General features: G+C 43.3%; 1 long non-coding RNA gene across 1 annotated transcript; it reads right to left on the reverse strand.

Moving 5' to 3' along the window:
- Positions 1 to 5060: 5060 nt before the first annotated feature.
- LOC146503624 (uncharacterized) lies at positions 5061 to 6091 on the reverse strand. The gene is made up of 3 exons (XR_014868780.1): positions 5562 to 6091; positions 5349 to 5468; positions 5061 to 5262 (listed from the first exon to the last, which is right to left on the reverse strand). It is a non-coding gene; the product is annotated as an uncharacterized LOC146503624 (long non-coding RNA).
- Between the last annotated feature and the right edge of the window lie 202 nt (positions 6092 to 6293).

Raw genomic sequence — 6293 nt, forward strand, 5'->3', positions numbered from 1 at the left:
TGTAGTTAGCCAATACAGGGTGGTCCCGGGCAGGTTTCTTAAGCAATAGTTGTACTACTGTATGCTTAAAATTAGCAGGGACTACACCAGATATTAAACTGCTGTTTATAACAGTAATAACAGCCTGGCCTATGCTAGGAAAAATCTCCTTAAAAAATTGTGGTGGCACAGGATCATTTGGGGAACCAGAGGGCCTCAAGTGGCTGACCACATCCTCTAAATAAGAAAGAGTCACAGGCTCAAACTGGTTAAAAACAGCAGAGCAAGGGATCAAGACAGAGGGGTCAGACCACATCCGCTGGCGGATGTAAACAGTTTCCACTAACAATAAAGTGTGGTTTGGAGTCTTCTCACACCCCCGTTGTCTGCGGCCTGCTGGAAGGGGGGGCTAGGAGGAGGAGTTGGCCGTCCGACTGGGGTCTGGAATTTGGGGCCTCCCCGCTGCTGCGGAGTCGGGGCGGTCTGTATCTCCCCACCGCAGGGAAAAGGGTAACACCACCTGGGTCTGAGTGCAGTTTCCCCCTCCAGGGGCAAGAGTACCTAGACCCGGGGCTTAGAGAACGCTTGGGGAGTGTGATTGTGTGTACAGTGTCTCTTTATGTCTGTCTCCACGTTGGGTGAGTGTTGAGTAATTCCATATGAGAGCATGAGGGTGGGAATGGATGTTTGTATCTGTGTGTGCCTGTATGTCTGTGTCCATATGTCAGGTTGGGTATCAGACGCCACCTCTCTGGGGACATCTCAGGCCTTCCAACGTATGGAGGCTTACCTCCCCCCACCACTTCCCCTGCTAGTGGCAGACGCCCTCAGGCATCGGTGCGTTGGTGGGTCTTTGTGTCCGGGGATGGGCGTCCAGGTACACACTGGCTCACTCCTTGGTGGCTGCTTATCGGGGCCTGGAGCTTGGGGCTCGCTCGGGCCACTTCGGGGGTGGGGTACCCTCGGCCTCTCGGCCTGGGGCTCGGTCACTGTGGCGCAGCTGGCTTATGCTCCGCGGCTGCTGAGTGACCCCTCATCTGGGACTCTCCTCAGCTCTTTCTGGGATGGTGGCGCGGCTGCCCTTCTGTTGGTCTTCCTTGGTCTCTCGTGTTCTGAGGGCCTCTGGATGTCTGGAGTTTTGATCTCCTCTATACCTGCTTCATGCCCTGGTGGACTGGGCTGTGGCTCCCCACACCCTCTAATAGATCATTACATGAAGGAACCTTTTAAAAACAAGCGTGTTCATGCTCACAGGTGTACACACGGGTACACAAACTACACCCTTTTTGGCTCCTACCTCCACGCTGTGCGCTGTCGATCTTACGTGCTGCACAATAATGTTTAACACATAGTATTTACTGTCAAATTCCCATAGACCATCATGATGTTGTTTATCCCTTGTTAAATGCTTATTTTCTTTTTTACTTTCTCAACAGGTGATCCAGGTGATTGATATATGTATTTTTTTCTGCTTATTTTGTTGGTTTTTGTTTTTTGCCCTTTATCCCCGTCCCTCTTCTCCGCTGTTTTTTTCCTCTTTCTTTCTCCCTTTTCTTTTCCTCATTCAAGTCTGTCCCATATCTAGCAAGTGAAAATAAAAAATAAAATAAACAATAAAAGGTGAATCAAATAGACCATTACGGCAAGGCTGGGATGGTCCATTTCGTAAAGTAAATCCGTTGGGCATCTTTTTTCGCCATTAGACAATAATTCTGATGGCAAAAGAGCCAAACAGGACAGGCGAAGAAAAAACAACAAAACAAAACAAAAAAAACAATAAAGTGTGCCTAGAAACGAGCCATAATCTCCAGTGTTATATACACACACAAAACTGTGTATCTCACTTTAAAAAAACAAAAACCTAAACAAATCATCTAGTAAATATTATCAGCAGCTTTCTACAGTCTGGCATTTTCCCAGTTTATCTTAAATTTCATCACACCAATACTCAAGACAAGAACTAAGTATCACAGGTTTATAATTATTAATTACCACTTTCAAATTTTCTTTTCCTCTGTAAAGTTTAACAAAAAGTCTACAAATAACTGAACGAATGAGGCAAATCACTTTAGGGGGTTGACCATGAAACCAGAGGTGCAGATAAACCCGAATCAGAATCAGAGATTCTGATTTATCTCAGAATTTATCTCAGAATCTAGTAGAGACATAAATCAGAATAAAAATCAGAATCTCTGATTTTGAAAAGGGCCAAAGCTTGGATTCAAACCCGGGCGGCTGCTCTCAGCCAGCTTATCCCAGTGAGCTAAACCGGCGCCTTTGTATATGTGAAATTTTCTTTAAACAAACGATTAAAATACTACATAGAATGCAGTTAATTGCAATCAAGTACAAAACTATTTGTTATTTTGTCGTTGCTTCATCCGTGATGGATCTACTGTCAGTTTTAATAATTGACATTAGTTAAGTTAATATTTTGAAAGGTGCAATTTCCTTGTGGTGATAGATTCTGTGTTATAGCAACTCTAAAGAGCCAAAGTAAAAGTAAATTAAAGTATCCAGCCATCCTCATCCTACCTTTGGGTGGATGGGAGCATGGTTCTGCAATCTCTGCGGATATGTAAATAGAAAATTGTCTATGTCACAATGCAGTGTCACTGGATGACGGAAGTCCAGAGTGAGAATGTACGGTTCTTGTGAGGCTTAAAATGTGAAAGCACAGGTGCTTTGTAATCAAAGCCAAACTGTCTATTTAGCTGGGCTATTATTTTTTTGTTCTTAATCACTGTCTACTGCTGCTAAAGATTTGCAATATCTTTAACCACCTTTTGCTTTGAGAGGTGTTTTTTATTTTTGTCTTTTTACTTGATCAAATCCAATTTGAAACTTCTTGTAATTTAATATTTTTTAATATGTCTTTACAGAATGCTTCAATCAATCTAACTTATTTTATTATAGGTGGGTTTGACACAGTCAAAAGGCCTGTAGCAGTTGGTGTGGTTATGCTGATAATTTATTTACTAGCTGTTACTGGCAGTTTGGTCAATATCATCTTCATTATTTCTGACAAGCAGTTACATAAACCAATGTATCTTCTGATTTGCAATCTTGCTGTTGTTGACATACTTTATACCTCTAGTTCCACTCCAACAATGATCGGGGTTCTACTCGCTGGTGTTAATACCATATCATATGTGGAGTGTATAATTCAAATGTGTGTTTTCCACCTGGGAGCAACAATGGAGTTGTTTTCTTTAACAATTATGGCATTTGATCGATTAATAGCTATAATTTATCCTCTTCGGTACCATAGTTATTTAACAAATACACGTATAATGGTACTTACATACATTCTGTGGATTGTTGCCTATAGTTTTTGGGCTTCTTTACCTGCAACAGTTGTCCCTCTCCCTCACTGCACCTTGAGGCTTAGGTACACTTTCTGTGACGCTGGTGCTGTATTACGAACCCTTTGTGTTGACCCAGAGAAATATTTCAATCAAGGTGCCAGTAGGTTATTTTTTCTGTTATTTTTCACATTCGTTTTCATTTGTCTTTCATACTGTGGGATCTTGTTTTTTGTAAAATTATCATCAAATAATGACAGAATGAAAATGGGAAGCACCCTTGTGAGTCACCTGATTTGTGTAATATGTTTATACTGTCCCATTTTTATCCTTGCTTTTTTGACCAGGATTGGTGTGGTATTAACTCTTGAAGAACGCCACGGTTTATTAATTGGCACCATCCTCGGCCCATCTCTTGTACATCCTTTTGTGTATTGTCTTAGGACAAAGGAAATTAAAAATAAGATTTTTAAGATACTTAGAAAGGTTAACACAGCTCGTTAGAGTCTTGTGAACTGTGAGTACACTTACTTTTAAAATGGGCAGAAATGTTGGAATATTCATATATGCATTTTTTAAACTTTGTCCTGGTCAGATTTGTGAACTTTTGAGTCCTATTTATGTGAGAAGAATCAACCTGTAAATCCTTACACTTACAGTCGTATTTAAAAAGTAGATTGAAGATGATTTTCTTACACAACACAATTTTGAAACACAAAATGTTCCAATTCACTGTGGCACATTTGAGTTTTGGATTAAATGCACTGACAGCTCAAAGAGCTTACGATTCAAGTAGTGAACAAGCAATTTCTCTCATTGATTCTTTATCATGATTATTTGTTGTTGTTTGTGAGCGACACTGTTTGACAATAACAATTTATGAAATAATTACTGTGTTATTTTGAACCAAAATAACGTCTGTCATTGAATTCTGGAATGCCTGAGAAGAAAAGGTTAAATTGTTTTGTTTAGTTGTTTTAAATGTTTGTTTTGTTTTGTTTTTTGTAAGTGGGTGAATGACAACATTCTTTAAACAGTAGGGAATTGACCAGATAACAGTGCGAGAATTATTATAGTGAGCACACATGGACTGAAGGGAATTTTTAAACAAAGATAAAGATAAAATGTGAAGAGAAATGGAATCTTTTTATTGATTCAACTACTTTGACCAGCTCAGATAAAAATGTTTCTTAAATAACAAGCTCAGCTGGGGTAGGAACAGATAGCAAAATGAAAGTTGCCAAAAGAAGAAATATGAATTTTCTTTGAAATTTGTATAAAAAAAGTACAAACATTTTCATCTTCAAATATGGCAAGTTTTACTTATGGGCAGTCACCATATAAGGTTGCACAGTTTGCATATAAACAACTGAACATTGTCTGGTGATACCTATTCTGTAATTTCAATAGCTTACAATAGATAGCTCATACAGAATCAGGACATCTCAATCCGCTAGTGATGGGTCGTTCGCGAACGAAATGGCTCTTAGAGCCGGCTCTTTGAAGTGAACGACGCGACCCGGCTCCTTATCGCGAGCGTGAGGTTTTTTTTTTCTTCTTTCTCTCACCCTCTCTCTCGCCCTTTTTTCCGCTAAACTCTCGCACGGCCTGTACCGGCAGAGGGGGGGAGGGGCGTTAGTTACACTCGCAGTAGCACAGGAACAGAGCCAGAGAGAAAGACAGCCAGGGACAACAACATCACATTAGAAAGGTATAGTAATCATCCACTATTTTCAGTTGCAGATGATAAAGGATTCAGAAAACAAGCTGTTAAGGGGACCTTACCCAAATGGATTAGTGGCAGAAACACACGAGCACAGGCTTGTAGTGATGCAGGTTTTATGTACACAGATGAGGGAATATTTACAAGGGAAGGGGCTATATACAGTGACAGATAAAAAATGTACACGGAGAGCAACGCTGACAGGATAAGACGGAGCCGGGGTATGCGGGCGGACCGATGACGCACCGGAATTACCTGCAGAGCGAGGGACAAACAAAGTTAGAGAGCGTCGATCGCCGAGAGTTCAGCTAAAAGTGGACGAGGAGAGTTGGAGAGCTTACTTGCAACACCGACATACAGGTGTAGCGGTGGTCACAGCCTGGTATGAAGCAATTCCCCGTCACGGATCCACAAAAGCCCACACACCGAAAACTAGGCAGGCGAACAGGCAGCGGGACAGACTAAAACAAAGGAAAAGCAGGCAGATGATGGATCCTAAGACATGCAGCTCAATTGCGTGGAATCCACAGATTCAGCTAGCACCGACACGTTACCACTTATGAGACGACAATACTCCGACACCAGACGTCCGAGATTCAGCTCCATAAAAGCGCTCCCTAATGACGTCCGATGCGCCGCAGGTGTGCCGGAATGCCATCAAGCCCCGCCCCGCCTACCTGTGCCAAGAAGGAAAACAAAACCCAAAAAACAACAATAAACCTACCCACCACCTCCTAACAGTATCCCCCCCTCAAGGGACGCCTCCTGGCGGTCCTCCAGGCTTGTCAGGATGCCTCCTGTAAAAATCCACAATAAGATCCGGGTCCACAACAAAGGCCCCAGGAATCCAGGAGCGCTCCTCCGGGCCATACCCCTCCCAGTCCACCAAAAACTGGAAACCACGACCACGACGGCGCACATCCAGCAGCCGCCGGACCGAATAGACAGGGCCGCCGTCCACAACCTGGGCAGGCGGAGGTGGTTCCAAGGGTGGACACAGTGGGCTGCGAGAGACAGGCTTGAGTTGGGAAACATGAAACGTGGGATAAACCTTCATGGAAGCCGGCAGTTGCAGCCTGACAGAAACAGGGTTGATGATGCGTTGGATGGTGAAAGGACCCAGGAAGTGAGGAGCAAGCTTCCTGGACACGCACTTCAGAGGAACATTTGCAGAGGACAGCCAAACCCGTTGACCCACAGTGTATTGAGGCGCGGGCGTCCTCCTCCGATCAGCAGCACGGCGAGTCTGAGTTGCGGTCCGGAGCAGCGCTGCCTTAGTCTGGCGC

The sequence above is a fragment of the Neolamprologus multifasciatus genome, chromosome 14 (assembly GCF_963576455.1).
Source record: "Neolamprologus multifasciatus chromosome 14, fNeoMul1.2, whole genome shotgun sequence".
NCBI lineage: Eukaryota > Metazoa > Chordata > Actinopteri > Cichliformes > Cichlidae > Neolamprologus > Neolamprologus multifasciatus.